Raw genomic sequence first — 20,661 nt, 5'->3', positions numbered from 1 at the left:
GTGGGGATCTGAGGAGGAGATTCACCGCATGAACAGGTCCGATGTTGTGTATGAGATTATGAGTGGGCGATGACCTGTTCTCTACCCCTATAGCTCCTTTGTGTATAATGCCTGTAGCAGGTGACCTGCACAATTTGCCCGCCAGTTCAGGGGTTCTATCCTGCAACCGGGCTCCCAGGTCAGGGGGGACACCCTGAACCTGGCCCTCCAACCTAGGTTCTAAACCCTCAGGCTGCACCGGGGTCAGAGGCGAGGACTCCCTCCCTCTGCACCCCCTTCCAGAGCACTGCATCCGGCCAACTGGAGTACCCCTAGAAGCTACCTCGGTCAGGACACTGATTACAGTTGCCCCTTCCTCCAGGTCAGACAAAATCTGAACCTGGCTTCCCAACCCAGGGACCAAACCCTGCAGTTGAACACTTGCCTGGCAACCCAGGACTTCCTTGGGAGCACATATGCTCTTCCCGAGGGAGACACATAATTCATGTGTCGTGTGACAGTCTGCCTGGCGCAGATCTCCCGACCCCTGTCCATCTGACAGTGCGCGAAGATCCCCCATGACAGAAGTGATATCACCATGGTCATTTACTGGTGACGCAGCCCTTCTTGCTGGCCCCTGACCCACTGGTTCCTCCACTGGGGACTCTTTCCCCCTCTCACCCCTCAGTCTGGACTTCTGTATCCTCCACTTAGGAGCGGTATTGCCAGACACCAGAACTAATGGAGGCCTGCTTACAGACACTCCCAGTTCACCAGACACTAGGGGATCCCCCTCAACGGGCAGCCCATCAGGACAGCGTAGGCTCCCCACCTGGTGTTCCCTTAAAGACCCATCCAAGCTCTGAGACTGGGTTTCGGGCACCTGGAGACACGTAGCCCCACACTCACTTCTTCTCCACTGATACAGGAAGTGAGCCCCTACACCCCTCCCACTACAAAGGAACCTAGCTGGGCTACTCTGCACCACTTCCACCACTCTGGGTTGGAAGATACCCGAGCCACTCCCCACAGAGTCATTCCTCAATGCCTCTCCAGACCCTCTGGAATCCACCAAAATGTCTGCCTCCAATGTGAGCTCCCTGGGGTCAGATAACTCACTCTCCAACAGGTGTTGGCATAGCTTTGGAAAACAGGGACTTACAATATGCTCTCCAACAATTGGATCACACAGCCCCCTACAAGGTTTGACCAAACTATCCTTCATCTCACCATCCAGTGCCTTGCACACATACTCCACACCACTCTCCTGAGATTGGCAAGACAGTATCTGACTGTCTCTGTCATTCAACCCACACTCTTCTGGGCGGTGTTCACACTCACATACCAGGACTTCAACCTTGGGGGAACCCCTCTCCCTGCACCTCTCATCTAGAGTCAGTAGAGTGTCCCTCCCACCACTAGGACCATGAAACCCTGTACCATTTCCCCTATTCTCCTCAGGGACACTGTGCACTACTGGAGATACCTCATGTCCTTAAACCTCCCGGTGTATGTTAAACCCCTCCTTCAAGTCAGGTGCCACATCTCTGGGTGTATGTACTGCTCCCTCAGCAATAGAAAATTCAATTTTGCTGCCACTATCTGAGCTGGACTCCACCTCCAACTCAGCAAAGATCAATCTCTGAGCTACACATAGTTTTTTTTTCTGGCATGAGACACTAATGGCCTCAAGCCGCTTGAGCTCCATATCAAGCTTCCTCATTATCAAGTCATGCTCAAACTGCAATTTCTTTACCTCTAGGGCCAATTTCCTATTTTTTAACTCCAGTTGCCCAATCCACTTGAGCTTGGCCAGCTCCATTTCATGCATCCTTCATCTCTCTCTGTCCTCCAACTCCTCTGGAGACAGACTCTTGCCAGAAGCACTTCTACCAGCGGGGGAAGGTGTTTTCCTTCCTTCTGGGCCCAATGGCCTGCTCAGCTGCACATCTGCATGGTCATCCCCTTCCTCAATCCCAGGGGTTTTCCTTGCTTCTACCCAGGCCCTCAGCGCCTTATAGAACTCCTCCTTTACTCTGCATCCAGAAATGGAAATGCTTCAGCTGCCTTACTGTGTAGCTTTCTAGCCTCTCTTCTTCCCAATCACAATCAATAGAGGCTATGGATTCTGCTCTCTTCATGACAACTGAATCCTGCATCTTTCAAAAATAGAAAATCCAAAAAGGAATCTACCAAAAAGTATGTGGTTGCGTTATGGTCTGCACTCACTAAGTAGTGTTCACCAATCACTGTACATAAGTCACAAATGCAAGTCCAGAATCCTCACCGCTGACCTCCAATGTTAGATTTGGGGGTCTCTAGTTGGCACAGGTAGGTACTTGTGACAAATAGGGACCCTTGCCTCTAGTCAGGGTAAGGGGGTACACTCCTAAAATAACCCCTGCTCACCCCCTTGGTAGCTTGACATGAGCAGACAGGCTTATCTCAGAGGCAGTGTGTAAAACATTTGTGACCACATAAAGTAACCCAGTGACAACACTACAAATGGACACCACACAAGGTTTATATAAAAAATAAGTATTCTTTATATAGACTTAACACAAGGCCATTAACCGACAGAAATCCACAATACTATACTTAAAAAAATTGTATTTTAGCTGTTCAGTTCAGTTCTTAAAATGCGACACTTTGCGTCAATGTCCCTTACGATGCGTTGCGCTTCCACAACAAGCAATGTTGCAGCGATGGAAATGAGGCAAAGTTCCGGTGCAAAGAAATAAAGACGTAAAGAAGATCCTCCAGATGCGTCATGCTTCTCCGGGGATGCGAGAAGTTCTCGGTTCGATGCATGGACTGCAGCGGCGACACCCTTGTTCAGAAGTGTGATGGCAACAGCTTCAGCTGCGACACTCTTCTCCCACGTTTGCGTGAAGCTTCCGCACGATGCGACAACTACAGCAGCGACATCCTTGTTCAGAAATGCGACGGCAGCAGCTCCCACGGCGGTGCGCTTCTCGGGGGATTCGAGGCACGTTCCTCGATGCGGTGCAATGCGACAGTTCCAGCGAAGACACTCTTGTTCAGAAGTGCGACGGCAGCAACAGCGACGGCGACATGCTTCTTCCTCGTTGTGAGACTCTTCTCATGATGCAGTGCAGTGCGACAACTCCAGTGGCGACACCCTTGTTTAGAAGTGCGACGGCAGGCAGCAGAGACGGCAACACGCGTCCTCTTCATTGCGAGACGCTTCTCTTGATGCGGTGCAGTGCGACAACTCCAGTGGCGACACCCTTGTTCAGAAGTGCGATGGCAGCAGCAGTGACGGCGACACGCTTCTTCTTTGTTGAGTCGCGCTTCCAGCTCCTTGTGACACGCAGTCCCTCAGAAGGCCCAAAACAGCAGCAGGCACTTCCAAAGAACTCTGTGGAGCTGGGGGTTGAAGTCTGTTGTCCCTGAGACTTCAGCAGGAGGCAAGCTCTTTTCCAAACCCTTGAAGATCCTTCACAAGTTGAAAGCAAAGTACACAAAGTTCCTTTCTCCTCTCCTTGGCAGTAAGGCAACCACTGCAGGCCAATCCCCTAAGCAGCACTTCAGGTTAGGAATAGTCTCTCCTCAGTTTCTTCAGGTTCCTCTCCTCAGCAGAGGTTTCTTCTTGTAGTCCAAAAGTGATTTAATTTCTTGGGATCAGGGTCCCAATACTTATACTCCAAAATCCTTTGTCCTCTGAGGGCAGAGGGGCCTTTGCCCAGTCCAAACCAGTTCTGGAGCACTCTGTTGACATGACTCCTTCTTTCCTTTCACAGTGCAGGGCAGAAACATCAGATGCCCCACAGGAGGTGGAGCCAGCATTGTGGAGGGAAAGCACAGCCCTGGAGCACTTTGTTGACACGATTCCTTCTCTTCTTTCATAGTGCAGGGCAGAGACATCAGATACACCACACGGGGTGGAGCCAGCACTGTGGGGGGGGGGCGGGCACAGTCCTATTCCGTCCCAGGGGCAACTCCTCCCTCCCATCTAGATGCAGATCTCTCTATTCACCACTGGGCGGACTTACCCTGTCTCCTGGAATCCCTCAGCCAACCCTGTCACTCAAACTCTAGACAAGGAATACACAACCTAGCAGAGGCAGGCATTTGATAGTTAGACAAGAAAATATCTATTTCTAAAAGTGGCATTTTCAAACACAGAATGTTAAAACCAATTTCACTAAAAGATGCATTTTATCATTCTGAGTTCAGGCATACTAAACACGAATTTCTTCCATGTTCCCTGAGTCAGTTAGGATTATAAGAATGTAATAATCTAACTGCCCATTCCAGCCTATGGAGAACAGGTAGCCTTGCAATAGTGAAAAACGAACATGGCTGTAATTCACTATTAGGACATGCCACACACACCAGGGCTTGTCCTACCTTATACTTACAATGCACCCCTGCACCCCGCCCTTGGGCCTACCATAGGGGTGTCTGATATGAAGAAAAGGGAAGGTTTAGGGACTGAAAAGTGGGTGCACTTGCCCAGTCAGCTTGGCAGTACCAGACTGCACACAGGCTCTGCAATGGCAGGCCTTAGACACACTTTTACAGACTGCCTCTGTGGGTGGCACAACCAATGCTGCAAGCCCACCAGCAGCATTTGGTTTACAAGCCCTGGGCACCCCTGGCGCACTGTACTAGGGTCTGACAGGTAAACCAAACCAGCCAATCATGTAATCACGAATGCATACCTTAATTTATAATAGGGAGAGCATATGCACTTTAGCACTGATCAGCAGTGGTAAAATGCCCAGAGTCATAAAACCAACAAAAACAGGTCAGAGAAAATACAGGAGGAAGGCAAAAAAGTTCAGGGATAGCCCTGAAAAAAGGGCCAAGTAAAACAGGGGTGATAAAAGCGTCAAAAGGTTAGGGAATTATTGTGTTGCAACAAATCTAGTATATGAAATGAATAAGAACTAGCATCATAAGAAAGAACTCTATCCCATCTAGGATTGGGAGTCTCCCTTAACATGGCCCGTTTCTGGAAATCATGGTATTCCAAAGTGGATAAAGAAGCCAAAGTTTGATATTTCTAGACCAACATTGTTTTGTGTTTCCTGTGCCATCACCATCCATGCCCGGTACTCTGAGTAACTCTCAGAACACCGTGTGGGCTGCTGTAAGCATGAAGACACTAGGGTAGTTCAGGTGGTTTAACAATTCAGCAGCACGCCAAGTATAGCATCTCAGAATATGATTCCTGTTGATGCAGGCCACACTCCTTACTCTTCAGGTGCCACTGAGCCTCTGGTACAGTTACCACTGTGTGCCCCAGTTATAAAGGTATGGGCTTATCAGGGCTCTATCAAAAGTAATGATGGACCAGCAAGGGAGCACAAACTGAAGATGCATCTTCCCAGGAATGCTCACAATAAGAATAATCTTTCAATGAATCAGGAAAAGAAGATGACCTTGAAACTCAAGAGAATCACACTTTTCTCGAATTTCATACTCTTCCTTTGCACCAAACTAGTGGATGTTCAGACCGAGGTCGACCATTAGGATCAGCAACATATGGCTCCAATTGAGAAGAATGAAGAACTGAATGAATCTTCTGAGTATGAGATAGCTTCAATCGAGAGGTCACATGATTGATCTGGTCAGTTAGCAAAAAAGGATCAAAAACTGTGGTTGAAACGTAACTGGTAAGGTATGGACAGCAAAAACATTAGAAGACATCCAAACCTTTGCAGAAGTTAAAGAGTAAGACTTTGATCATGCTTTATCATCATACGCCTTCATCTTAACCTCTGAATGATGTATATTTGATTAAACAAGTTGTCTGTGCTACTGTAACTGATTCAAATAATATGCAGTCATTAGATCCAATGGATCAATACGAACATATGGTGGAAAGGCTCTTGGATGAAATCCTTGCAAATAGAAAAAGGATTAAAGTTTGGTGGAATTATGACTTGCATTGTAGGAAAATTCCACACTTGACACATCGAAAGACAGTTATCTTAAGTTCCATTACAATAGCATATTGGTATTGCTCCAAACTTTAATTTGTTCACTTGGTTTACCTATTTGGGATGATAACCAAAAGACAGAGTTCAACTCCCAATATATTACACAAACAGCTCCAAAAGTGTAATAAAATGTTGGAACCTCTTTCTAAATGATAACATGTGGCAAACCATGAAGATGAAAAATAACAGTGAAAAACATTGGGCTTTTTCTTCAGCTGTTGGTAAGTTGAACAAAGGAGGAAACCGAGTCATCTTTAAAAAAGAGTCCGTAGAAAGCATTTTCACACAACATCCTTCTGAAGATGGTAGATCTGTTATAAAACCAGTAGAAATAATATGCCCAGTTTCTAGAGTTACAAGTAATGTCTGCAGATATCCAAATGTCTTAGAATGTATGGATTTATGCTGGGAACAAAATGGATGGGCAATAACATATTCCTGGCCATCAGAATGCACAGCTGACCACCAAAATGACTGTAAACCTAAATCCAAAGTAGTCTTCACTTCCTGATTGCCAGAGAGTGCAGAGTTATGACACATTCTCAGATAATCCAACTGTAATTCCTCAGTGGGAACTAAATTGTTTGTTGGCAGAAACACAAATAATTTAATTGATTTACAGTTGTCTTTTGAAAGAAGATCTTTCAGTCCTAAAAATCCATCGATCTTGACTCTGATGCCAGATATTTCAAATTTAAAAACTGTCTAAAAAAACACGAGAATTCAATTTCTAAAGATAATTAACTAGGTTGCATGAACTTGGATAAACCATTAACTGCATACACATATAAAAGACATTTCAGAAACATATTGCTAAAAGTAGACATAACTAAAATTAGAGATGCACATGCCAGATTACAAACTAACATTAATGAAACATTTCCATGTTGAAACTGCTCCATTCATTTTTTTTTTATAAATATATTTTTTTATTTTCAAAAGTTAGTCAATTCAATTCAAATTAGTCTTTATTTCGACTTTTAGTCAAAGACACACATTTACATATTAAAAATCCCATTTCATTATCATTACATTCTGTTAGATATTTACAGGGAAGTACATCATAAGATCTTCAAGTTAAGATTACCAAGAACATGGTGTTTCATCTCGACCAGTTAAAAAAATAAATACTATGTTTAGATAAAAGACTTTTAAAATTGATAAACATGATATTCCACAGATATACCACAGTAAAATTATATGGGCTGCAATGCTTTCAATTTACCACTTCGGATTGTCCACATCCATTTTAAGAATTTTGCAAGCGCAATCACCATCGTGTCAGAACAATCGGTTTGAAATATCCTCAGTGCTACTGTCCCAGTCTGAATCCCCTTTTGGATACATATCGACCTAATCCATTTGTGGCGAGGAGCTTTGTACTCAGGGCATGCAAACAGGACATGCGCTATGCTTTCTGAGTGTGTTATACAGAAAGGGCACATATGGTCATGTTTGCTAGTTGACCATTTGCAAGTAACCGTGTTAAGTGGAAGAGTTCCTACCCTAAACTGATGAAACAGTTTCCTGTCGTATGGCGTTGTGATGAGATCCCAATACCTCTCATACGAGGGAGTATGTTTAGCTCCAAAAAAGCCTTGGTAAGCGTAGGAGCAGTATGTGACTGAAACTCCTCTTGGGATATCAGTGCCCAATAGGCTTCTTTTAACTTGAGTTTTGAGGGGAAGAAAATCTCCTGGGGATTTTCCCAAAGATCCCCCATACCTAGAGCCTTAAGTAGGGATTTAACCTTCCTGAACCATAAAAGTTTACCCCCAGAATCCATGTTTCGTGTTTCCAAGATTGCTAACGCATAATGAGATAGTTCAGGCGTCACCCACAATCTCCTCCAATATGCAATTGGTCTGAACCTACAAATGTCCTGTATGCTTTGACTCCCCAAATCCAAGCGTAATGGTACAAGTGGTGTTGAATGAGGGAGCCCTGTTATACAGCGGAGAAATTTATTATGTGCATTTTGTAAGCCCGTTGTATCAGAAAACCCCCACAGTTCTGCTCCATACAACATGGAGGATCTAACTTTAGTGTCATAAATTTTAAGTACTGGGGCCATTGGTTTGGTAGCTGAGGACTTAAACTCTCTTATTAGAACACCAGCCAACTGTGCATGCTTGGAAGTTAAATATGACATATGTGGCTTCCACTGGAGCCTGGAGCCTAATGTTATGCCCAGGTAACTAAAGCTATCCGTCTGTTCCAAGAGTTCCCCATTCATGGTAACTCTGCCCCTGATGTTCCTGTGCTTGTGCATTACCATGAATTTTGTCTTTGATACATTAACAGAGAGCCCATAGTCGTAACAGAATTTTTCAAAGCAGCCGATTGCTTTCTGAAGCCCTTCCTGAGTTTTAGATATTATAAGGGTATCGTCGGCAAACATTAACAGGGGGACCGAGATACCATTCTGTTTAGGTGCATCTGTGTAGGTGTCCCTATAATAATCTGTAACCCTGTTAATATATAAAGTAAATAATGTGGGTGCCAAAACACATCCTTGTCTGACACCTCTTGCCGTCGGAAATCTATCAGTTACCTGACTCTGGTTACCCCATCTCACCTGCGCATAGTTGTCCACATGTAATTTAATCAAGACTGCGAGCAGTTCAGGGGGCATACCTTGTTCATGGAGCGCTCGCCACAACCTATCTCGTGGGACAAGGTCGAATGCAGCCTTCAGATCGACAAAGGCTGCGTAAAGTGTACCGCCCCCTAGGATCACCCATTTCCAGTATATTGTGGAAAACCTAAAAACTTGATCAACTGTACTGGTGGAGGGTCGGAAACCAGCCTGTAAGGTAGACATGACCCCCGATTCCTCTATCCAGTTCTGGATCATGAGAAGTATCATCCTAGCCACAACCTTTTGGATGCAAGCTATTAGGCTGATTGGCCTATAGTTAGCTGGATCTGCGCGGTCCCCCTTCTTAAAAATAGGTATGATTTCGGCTCCCCGCCATGTTTCCGGCAAGGCGGTGCCTCTCGCAATGGCATTTGCCAGCAATTCTATGTACGGGACCCAGACTTCTTTATTATGTAAAAAGAGATCAGCTGGAATTTTGTCTAGGCCCGGGGCTCTGCTTTTAGGTATTAAGTTGAGGGCATATTCAACATCATTCCTTGTGAACACAAGTGGGCTTTTAGGTATAGAACAACTGATAGGGTCCAGATCAATTATTGGTGCGCTATTTATGTTAGCAAACTGGGACTTGAAATACATTGTCCAGCGTTCTGGGGGGACATGGTTTTCGGGCTGTGGTTTTTGATTCCCTTTACCCCACCTCACCAGGTGCCAAAAGCCCGTCATATCTCTGGACTTACTTGCTTCATATAACTCGTCCCATTTTCAAAAGTTAGTCACACTTTATACATTATGCATTATTCATCATTCAATGAATTTCCATTACTAAATATGAACCAAAGATATACCGAAGTACATAGTTATACAATTCATTACATTTCATCATTTTAATACAAAATTAATCAAAATAAGACAAAGCAAAATATTCGGTCAACCTATTCCCTCCTTCCATCTTATGATCCCATATCCTCAGGCCCATCAATCTCCCTCTCTTCCCTTTGCGAGCATATATATTCTTCTCTATATTATAAGATGCTAGTAGGTTAGCCAGCCAACACTGTACTGTCGGTGGATTCTTATCTAGCCAGGCCCTAGCTATCATTAACCTGTATACCGCCATCGCCACAAATATAAATTCCTGGTGTATCCCATCATTGGCCCTACCTACCCCCAATAGTATCCAAGACAGGGTGAGTTTTATTCGAATCCCTAACGTGCTATCCATAAACCTTTAAATATCTCTAAGGAGCGTATGGAGTTGCGGACATGTGGCAAATATATGTATATTGTCGGCCTCGGCGGTATTACATCTCGAGCAGGATGTTCCCTCAGTGCCTCCCCATTGTGCTATCCTAGCAGGAGTAATATATAATGAATATATCGTTTTATAGTGTTGGAATTGAAGAGAGGATGCACACAATATCGATCTGCCTAGATCTAATGACTCCTGAAACCAGCTTGTTTCTCCCTGTATTTTCACCTCCCATTTATTGCTATATTTTCCTAGATCATCGATTTTCTCTTTTGCCAAACTCGCATATATTGATCGAATTGAACGGTCTCCTGCTGTTCTTATTTTCTCTAAAATGTCATTCTTATTAAATCCTCCTGGTCCTCCTTGTTTGATGCCTAAGTAGCTCCTGATCTGGAGATACTTAAAAAAGTCTCTGTTGCACAAATCATATTTCTTTCTTAGGTCCATAAACTGTACCACTCCCTCTGGTTTCAATATATCACCAATTTGTACAATCCCTCTTTCCGCCCAGTTCAACATAGTTTGATCTCCAAATATTTCCAAGGGGAATGACTTATTTTTGTACAGTCTTACATATCGATTATATCTTCCCAATTTATACTTTTTCAGGAATGCATTCCATATTTTTGCAGCGGCCAGTAGTGTCTTGAAATATCCATAATTTATACAATTTAAAAAACAATTTCCCGCTTCGGCCCCTGCTACCGCTGTATATATTTTTGTAGAAAAACAATCAACCCTCGTGTCACCTTCATTACCACCTATTAATCCCTGCATGTATTGCAACACTGCAGCCATATAGTACAATCTGAAGTCAGGAACGCCCCATCCTCCCCTCTCTCTAGGTAAGGCCATAAATCTGTAGGCTCTACGTGTTTTACTGTGTGCCCAAATGAACCTATTACAAATTGCCTCCAATATGTTAAACCAGCTAACCTCAAAAAATAAAGGGATTGATCTAAAAAAGTAAAGAAACTTAGGTAAAATGAACATCTTTATAACATTAGTACACCCCACCAGTGACAGATGCAAAGTATTCATTCTTTCCAAATCCCCTTTTACTTGTGTCATTAATGGAGTCATATTGTTACCCACCACCAAGTCTAGATTTGCCGCTATTGCAACCCCCAGGTATATTGCTGAATTAACTACTCTATTATCGTTACATGTGACACAACTATTCTTGACAATCTGAGTTTTACTTCTGTTCAGACTATATCCGGAGATCTGTCCAAAATATTGAGCCTCCTCCTCCACTTCCCTGATAGCCTCTCCGGGGTCAGGTGTTAATATGGCTACGTCGTCCGCGTACGCCAGTGTTTTAACTCTACATCCATTTATATTCATTGCCGGTATATCTGGATTTCGCTCTAATCTGCGCAAATAGGGATCCAGATATAGTGCAAATAGCAGGGGAGATGAGGGGCAGCCCTGCCTTGTTCCTCTCTTTATTATAACCTCTTCCGAGTATCCTCTGTTAACTTTTATCTTAGCTGATGGATTTGTATAAAGAGTTTGTATAGCTTTTATGAAGCTTTCTCCTATTCCACTCCACCTCATGACTGACCATAAAAACCCCCAGGAGACCCTATCAAACGCTTTTTCAGCATCCAGAAATAATGCTGCCATAGGGTCTCCTAGGGTATTTGCTGCATCAAACAATGTTATTACCTGTCTTATGTGCTGTGTTGTTCCTTTCCCCGGAATAAAACCATGTTGGGAAGGACAGATCATACTTTCTATCACCCTTGATAACCTCTTGGCCAGCATTTTTGAGTAGATCTTAACATCTGAGTTCATCAGTATAATTGGCCGGTATGAACCTGTGATGGTCGTAGGTTTTCCTTTCTTTGGAATTACAATGATGTCTGCCCCTCCCCATGATTCCGGTATTGACTCTCCCTTCTGCGCCAGCAACATTATACTAAACATATCCCCCAGTAGAGTTTTTTTAAATGTTTTATAAAACTCCAACGGTGTTTGGTCTGGGCCTGCGGCCTTCCCTGCCGGTAGGTCTCCTAGTGCTGCCCCAAACTCCTCTATCTGAAATACTGCATCAAGGTAAGCCTTATCCTCAATTGATAACTTTGAAGGGGGTATGTCACTCAGATATCTTTCTACATCCTCCACTCCTGCTGCCTCATCTGCATCGTAAAGGCCTAGATAATACTGCCTGAATACCTCCCTTATCAGGTCTGGTTCTTGTACCATATTCCCTTGTGTATCTTTAATCTCCCTAATGTCTGACACTGCTCCTCTCTGTCTAGTACGAACAGCTAAGATATGTCCCACCCACTCGCTAAGCTCGTAAACACTCTCCTTTCTTGCTGGATATTTTTCTACTGTTTTCTTGGCAATCCCTTCTGCTGCCTCTGCCCTAAGTGCTATACCTTTTAGTAAAATCTGATCTAGCGGGGATTGTTGTCTAATGGCCAATTCTAGTTCATCCTCAACTCTCAAGATATTTCTATTCATTTCTTCTATTTTCAATTTTTCCCTTTTTTGTCTTGAAAAGACATAGCTCATTTTCTCCCCCCTAATTCCAGCCTTAAATGTGTCCCAAACTACGCCTGGGGGTGCCGTGTTTCTGTTTATATCCCAGAAACGCGTCATCCAATTTGCCATGGTAAAGCTATAGTCCTGATCCTGCAGCAATGCCCTTTCGAAGGTCCATTGTGTCTCTTTTCTTTGGGTTTGCCCTAATTTAACAGTTAATACTAACGGGCTGTGATCTGATATAATACGTGGGTGTTTTTCTATTTCTGAGCCCATTACCAGACTATTTGAAATTAGGAAGTAATCTAACCTAACTAAAACCTGATGTGGGGCTGAAAAAAAGGTGCTTCCGTCCAGGTTCGGATGCCATTTTATCCATGGATCTATCAAAGCATTATTTATCACCATCTCTGACAGAGCTTTGTATGTTTTTTTCTTTCTACCTTGGTATAGGAACCCTGGTTGTGTAAATGAACTACCTGGATCGTGTAGGTTAAAGTCACCACAGCATATAATTGGTTCCTTCCATTGTGCCAGTTTTACATCCAGAAATTGGAAAATGTCCGGATCATCATCAGTAGACCCGTAAACTGAGACCAGCGTAATTGTCTCCCCTTTAAGTACTAATTCCAACATTACCAATCTTCCCCATTGATCTTCTTTTTTTCTCTTTACCACCGTATCTTTCTTTCTGCCCATCACTACCACCCCTCTAGTTTTGTCCCTTGATTGGTTTTTGCCAAAACCGCAAATTCCAGCTGCTCCATAATTGATGCATTATTGCCTTCTATATGTGTCTCTTGCAGACAAACCAGATCTAATTTCAAAGTACTTAATAATGCAGCAACTCTATGCCTTTTATTTATGTCATTCAACCCACAGACATTTATTGAGGCTAACCTACATGACATTAGAGATAGTTCTATTACCAGTGAGTACCCCTACTGCTTTGTTTGATCGTAAATATGTTGTAGATGTAGCGTATACCTGTACATCTTGCATATATTTCAACATTTCTCCTCCTGTCCCAGTGTGCTGTGCCAATTTTAAATCACCAGACCTTCGTGCCTCTTTTTTTCCCTCCCCTTTACCCACCCCATATCTTCCCCCTCCTTTATCTCCCCCCCCTCCCTCCCTCCCTCCCCTTTACAGGCAAATAGATCGTCCGACCTATATGTGACTGCATCGAGTTCTGCATGTCGCTTCCCCCTCCTGCTTATTCCTACTGTCCTAATGCTGTGTTACTTTATTTTAAATTTTAGCCCCCGCACCCCAAAAAAGGAAATTCAAAGAAAGACACCTCGAGTCCATATTTCATACAGTTAACAGCCAATTAATATGTAGGTTTCTTCATCCCTTTCCCTAATCCACTTTCTGATCCTTCAGCTGTTCTAGGAAGTATTGGGCTTTAATCTCTGAAGCAAACATCCAGGTTTTCCCTTTTATCACCACCTTAAGTCTAGAGGGATACAGAAGATATACTTCTGCCCCTAGAGCCTGAAAGGGAGCTATCATCTGCCTCAATTTCCATCTGCGCTCTGCCGTCATGTGGCAAAAATCAGGTCTCGTAAAGAATGTAACATCTTTGAATGAGCGTCTTCTGTCGGGTCTTGCTTTGTCTCTAAGCTCCTGTCTTAACAAGTAATTCCCTATATTGACAAGAATTGGCCTAGGTAGCACCCCTCTTCCTTCATTAGCCTGCCCTTTCCTTAAGACAAAAGGGAACCGATGCGCCCTCTGAACCTCCCTTTCCCACTGCCACTGGGATTCTGGAAAGGCCCCCTTTAATAGATCTACGACAAATTGTCTTATATCCTGCCCTTCTGACCCTTCTGCCACACCCAAAATTCTGACATTATTCCGTCTCTGTCTATTCTCGAAGTCTTCCATCTTCCAGCGTAAGTCTTCTGCCATTTTCTCATGTTCAGTTTTAAAAGATTGCCATCTCCCAGCGTCATCCTTCAGCTTCCCGGTGCGTTCTTCTACCTCAGTTACTCTATCCACTACTTCTTTATACTGTTTGTTGATTTTCCTAAGGGACCCTTGAATTTTCTTTGTGTCTTGTCTTGCTCTGCGGCTGTCTGCCCTTGCTTCGGCTTGCATTTGTTTTAAAGTAGTGAATAGGATCTCAAAAGAATCACTGTGGGCGGACCCCCCCGCTCCACCCGCTCCACCAATATCCTGGTATTCCTGCGATGTAGCTGAGTAATCCCATTCTAAACGTCTTTCAGTCTGAAGAGGGGACCCTGTACCTCGTCTCCTTAATCTAGGGATTTTTTTCCTTTGAGTTGAGTCTTTCCCCGAGGTATCTGTCCCAGAGGCTGAACCCTCTTCCTCCTCCTCCTCCTCCTCGTCTGGGCTCTCTGAGACTATCGACTCTGACTCTGTTCCTTCATTCACAGAAAAAAAGCACTCTCCCTCCAAAGAGGCACCTTCACCCCATACTTTTACATTTTTATCCTGGGCCCTTTCCAGGTCATTTTTACCAATGAGGCTGTCTCTGCTCTGCCGTGCATTATTCAACTGTTGTATATGCTTATCAGAATTCATCTCAGCTTCCATTAACAGTAATGCCTCCAGCATGTCGGTATTGCCTTGGTCCTTGCACCCTAACGACTTGGTGCTACCATCTTCCCTTATTTCACTCACTTTAATTATTAGCTCTTCTGTACGCACCTCTGGCACTTCTGATTGCTCTTCTGGCAGCTCCTCTGATATTAAGTCTTTCTGTTGTCCATTCCCTTCGTTGAGAGGTTGCCTGGGCGTCTGGTTGATCTCAGCGCCTTGCTCAGACTGCTTGCCTTGCTCGGGACTCGAGCGTTGCCTAGCAGCCTGGCTTCCGGCGTTCGGGGTAGCGTCCTCAAGGACGTTCACGCTGTTTCCCTGTTGTGCCTGCTGTGCCTGCGTTCCTTCGGTTTGCCCAGGGACCTTCACGGAGAAAACCTCATTCAAGGTAGGCTGCCGCAATGCTACATCTTTCCCCTTCTGGGGATCTGCTCCCTTGTTGGCTTTGTCCGCTCTGCCCCCCTTCTGTACTCGCATTTCCGCGGTGTTTGCAGCCGCGCTCCCTGCCGCGCTCCCTGCTGTCACATCCCGCAGCTCCGGCTTTCTTTTGACAACGGGAGCTGGAACCGCAGGATTCTTCTGAACTGCACCTGGAAACTTCCCAGGCTTAACCATGCCTGGATCCGAGCTTGGCGTACACACGACCGCCGTTTTCTTCGTTACTGTAACATCCGGTGTTTCCTTTTCCTTTCTTTTGTCCGGTTTGGCGCTCCGCAGGGGCATCTTGGAAATCTTGGAGCTTAAACCTCCTCCGTTATCCGTACCGCTAGCCCAATGCGACCACTTCTCTTTCAGCCAACGCCATGTCCAGGTTGATTCGTCTCTAGTTAGTCACTTTATCAACTGTGTATATTCTTTCAAGCTTTTCTTCCACCAGCAATCCACCGGCCTACTAGCCATCAAAGCCCACAGCATTCAGATCACCATAGAGGGAGAGAAGTGCGACTTCTCAGCACAACCCTTCAGCGGCCATCTTGCCTCATCAGCGGCCATCTTGCCTCCTTCAGCGGCCATCTTGCCTCTGAAACGCTCCATTCATAATCATATTGTGAAAGGTCCAATTATTTATCATCGAACAAACTGATAAAGAGATTTGATAAAAGAATTATGCCACTTCACCAAGGATGTAATTTAATTACTTGAATGCCCATGTGACAACGGCTATGCTGACAATCAGCAAGAATGTTACAATCATTAATCTGTGAACATATATCTACTATTTGAATCAGAGATCTGAAATCAAGCGTATTCAGACACATTATTTAAGCTAATCATAATGTTACCCAGTTACATATTCAAGTCTGCTAGGTGGTTAACCAATGAACATAAGTGAAGCTTGCAAATGTAAATGTCTTCAAAGAGAATGTAGGTGTATCAAACACTTTTTATTGGAGTTTCCCAAAGAAATGAACAAAAATAGAACTTTCTACGTTTTTCTTGACTATTACCTGTCATATGTACATTAGAGAGTGTAATATTTTTCCGCGTCTGCTGCAATTAGATGAATTGAAATTATAACTGAATTTCTTTTCTTAATATTGTTTTCTTTTTAGATTAGACTTTTTGATAAAAACTTTATACATCTGTCCAGGTTAATGTGTGATTTTTGCATGGAGTCGTTTTTATTATGTTTTCTGTTTTTGACTTAGATTTGAGTCTTCTTTCTGTTATTCTGTGAAAGTGTGACTGCCTTTAAACCAGTTAATTCCATCCTAAGAGGTTTCTCGTAGCCGGAAAAGTTGACACATGGATGCACAAGTGCCATGGGCATCTCTGCTGTGGCAGTAGCTGAACTGTGTGTTCAGGTAGGGCAAAAAAAAGGTATTTGATTGTTTACAAATGTAATAAAGTCCATCTGGTGTTAATTTAGGTCCGCTGAGTAAGACAACATAATTCCAAATCCATTTGTTTGTTTGTTGTATCTTTTGAAAATGATTGTCCACCTGATAAATGGATTGGGATGCTGAAACATGTCGAGGTAATTTTGCTTCAATATGTTAAAATACATGGAATAATTTGTTTTGAAAATGCAAAGAAATATATTGGAATTAATGTGATATATGTGCTAGTTTCTGCAAAGGGTCCCCTGCATTACAAAGTGTCAGAATTCTTTTCAGGCAATTTAACACCCACCTGCAAAATGTGTTCAGCTTTATTACAATATAACACAGCCTAGCCATGTAACAGTGCTACTTTACACTCTCAGACACAGGAACCTTCCCAACTCCTACTTGCATTGGCTTTTCTTGAGCCAGCCAGTGTGTCCAGTTATTTTGTCCCAGAGTGCATCAAATCTTCCAAATCCATAATGGCTGATTTTCCAGCAAGGAGGTAAGAGCTGGCTAAACACACCCCCTAGGATGGCTTATTTCCATGGACTCTACCCCTACCATCTGCACATACCTTCCCTAATCCTAGGTCTGGTGGGGGTCAAAAGTGTAGAGTGGAAACTGACACTGTGACCATCCCTCTGCCTTTGAAGACCATGGTTTACGACTCCTCCCCCTGGCCTGGCATTCCTATGGAACAGCACACTACCCTCCCAGCAGAGCTGGTTAAGCCCATGGGCTCTTTATCACCTCTTCAAGGCAGGCTGGCTAATCCACTTAACTCTGACCAATCAGGGCAGACAACTGGAAGTCTGAATTTGGACTTAGAAACAAGGAAGTCTTATAACTTCTTGTAGGTTCAGCGCCAAGAAACCATTCGGTGTACGTGAGCTTAACAAGTCACTTTAACATAACAGGTACACTTTAGGAGAAATTCAACAATATGATATTGTTGGATGTATCACTACCATTCTGGGAAGTATTTGAATGGCATTCTAGTCCTGTCCTGTCAATAGTTATAAATCAATAACTTCCCACCATTTTAACCTATGTAACAAAGGATTTGAAATGGGAAAAAGGACTTGGGTCATTTTTCCAGCACCAAGACTTACAAAAACCTATTTTATAAGTATTTGCCTTATCTCTACAGGAACCCCACCGCCTGTACAACTAGGGGAGACTTTAGGGGTTTTGAATCTGTAGAAATATTGCATATTCTCCGTCTACAGTGCTCTTAGCCTCAAAGTCAGTCAGTCATAAAACATTTATTCGGTTACAGTTATGCATAACCATAAAAAGTACATACACTGGTTAAAAAACTACATTTCTAAAAACATCTTAAAAGCACAGTTCATTAAATACATTTAAAAAAAAAAAAAAGATTATAAAACAACTTCATTTTAACAATAAAGTAAATTTCAATCAATGAGTTGGGCCTCGGATTATTCTGCAACAAATTTTAAGCGTAAATATAATATACTCATTACAGAATTGGTGTTGTATTCGAGGTCCAAGAACAGCCCTAAACGGTGAAAGTATAACTTTATCACAGGTAGCTAAGCCACACAAAGACTGCGCCTGATATTTAGACATAGTTTTAGGAAGCCAGCTACACATTTTGCATTATATACAGAGTCCAGGGACTGTAGTGCCAAGTAAGCGGGTCGACACTTTCGCAAACCCATTGTGCGCAATACAGGCAAAATCCAGCGCTTACGTGGGTTCGTATAATATCTACAAAACAATATTATATGAATTGTTGACTGGTCCGAGATCCCATCACAGGGACATTTCATTAAATTGTGTGACCAGTCTTGTTGCTTTGGATATGTGACTAGGTGGTAAAATGTATTAAATCTAAACCTAGTCAATAAATATTTGTTGTAGGTACTTAAATAAAAAGTTAAGTAAGGCTGGTTCCCCAGAGTAGTCTGAAGTGTTAAGATATGGGCATTTGAAGGTTTGCTTATTTCCTGTGTCAATCGTAGTTCCCTGAGATGGGAGAGGCAAAGTTTTTTCAAATCTTTCCTAGAAATGTCCATCAATGCAGGTGGATCCCAGAAATATACAATGCGATCCAGGTCACCTAGGAAATTTTTTACATACTGGAGCCATGGAATATTGTGCCAATTAGCTAGGGCCAGGCAGTCCGTTAGAAGTGAGCGGGTTAGGTGGCACTGCGTTTTGGTCCAAACACGGTGCCACAAAAGGATCGGCTGAACCCTGATGTTATCGGTCAGATAGTCGATTCCCAGCTCAATATGGCAGCCGTATGTAGGGGCACTTTGAGGTACAGCCAGCAGATATTTTATAAACCCATTCTCAACTACTTGAAGGGCTTCAGCTGGTACGTACCCCCAGACCCTTGCGCCGTAGGTCGCTACGCTATGGCATTTAGCGTAATAGATTTTTAGTAATTCCGCTGCAGCAGGCTTACCCAATTTCCTTGAAAAGGAAACTAGGGCTGAAGTTGCTCTCTGAAAGAGCAATTTTTTACTAACTAGACCTTGCTTCCAGCTTAATTTATCATCCACTAGGATTCCTAAGTATGGATACTCCCTGGTTCGCTCCAACCTGACGTTATCGATAACCATTGGTTTGGTTTTCCTCGCCCTGGGCCCAATATGCATTACAAAAGTTTTTTTTTTATTTACTCTTAAACCCAGGGATGACATAAATTCGCAGTACTTATTTAATTGTAGTTGGAGTTGGTTGAGTGTTCTTGCTAATATAACAGAATCATCTGCATATAATAATGCAGGGATAGGGCGATGATTAATAGTTGGAAGGTCCTGACTCCCTGCAAGCATGGCCACTTCTAGGCCATTTGTATACAGATTGAATAGGAAGGGAACCAGGACACAGCCCTGTCTGACCCCCCTATTGATGGCGAAAGATGTTGATAATTCTCCGTTCACTCCATATCTGACGCAAGCTGAAGCGTCAGAATAGAGTTCGCGGAGGAAATTGATAAGAGGGGGGTCGACCCCTAGCTCGCCGAGTATAGACCACAGATTTGAATGAATGACACAATCGAAAGCTGCGCTAAGGTCGACGTAAACTAGATATAAATTAGCCCCTTTAACTCCTACATACTTGCCAATCAAGAGGGCTAAGTTTAAAGCCTGCTCCACGGTGCCAAGGCCCTCCTGGAAGCCGTGTTGCAGGTCGGTCATGATGTTATTCGTGGTTGCCCAATCCTGGAGACGCTCCAGGATTAACCGACCCGCAACTTTACCCAAGGAATCCAGGAGGGAGATCGGCCTGTAGCAGGCTGGGTTGTTACGCTCGCCTTTCTTAAAGATAGGAAGGAGAATTGAGGTGGACCAGGAGTCTATTAGACCTATATTTGTAACAGCGGACATAACCTGAGTGATAAGAGGTGTCCAAAGGTCTGGACAGTATGCAAAGATGTCCAGGGGTACCCCATCTGGGCCAGGTGCCTTGCCTGTCTTAGAAGAAGATAGTGCATTGATGACCTCCTCATGGCTAAACGCAAGATCTATTGGATAAGTCTGACTTAAACTTCCAACCTCCCTACCTTCGGTGATAGTCTGTGTAGATGAATCACAAAATATTTTGGAAAAGTATGCTACCCACTCTTCAGCCGACACCACCACATCAAGATGGCAGGAAGTGGTGGTATCAACCAAAAAGGGTGATTTAACCGTGCGCCAAAACAGGGAGCTGTCTTTTGTTAGACAACTCTCGTGGAGTTGGGCCCACAGTTTTTTCTTAATTTCTTTCCTGCGATTGTCTAGAGCTAAGTTATAGCCCTTTCTGAGTGATTTAACTTCATCTTGGTCTCTAACAGGTTTATGCAGGGCTGTTTTTAAATTACTCAGGGCTTTGCGACAATCTGAATTAAACCAGCCATTCGTTTTTGATTTCTTGGATTTTTGATTGCTAGTCAGCTCTTCCCGTATTATACTGACAATTTCCCGAAAACTATCGATGATCAACTTT

The 20,661-nt window shown here is 43.6% G+C and overlaps 1 protein-coding gene across 1 annotated transcript in view; it reads right to left on the bottom strand.

Moving 5' to 3' along the window:
* The window catches only part of LOC144818753 (alpha-2-macroglobulin-like), a 1,363,397-nt gene that overhangs the window by 300,015 nt on the left and 1,042,721 nt on the right, over nt 1-20,661 (bottom strand). The window lies entirely within an intron of this gene.

This window comes from Lissotriton helveticus, chromosome 2_1, assembly GCF_964261635.1.
Source record: "Lissotriton helveticus chromosome 2_1, aLisHel1.1, whole genome shotgun sequence".
Lineage (NCBI taxonomy): Eukaryota > Metazoa > Chordata > Amphibia > Caudata > Salamandridae > Lissotriton > Lissotriton helveticus.
The sequence above is the reverse complement of the archived record's forward strand: the minus strand, read 5'-3'. Positions and strand labels throughout refer to the sequence as shown.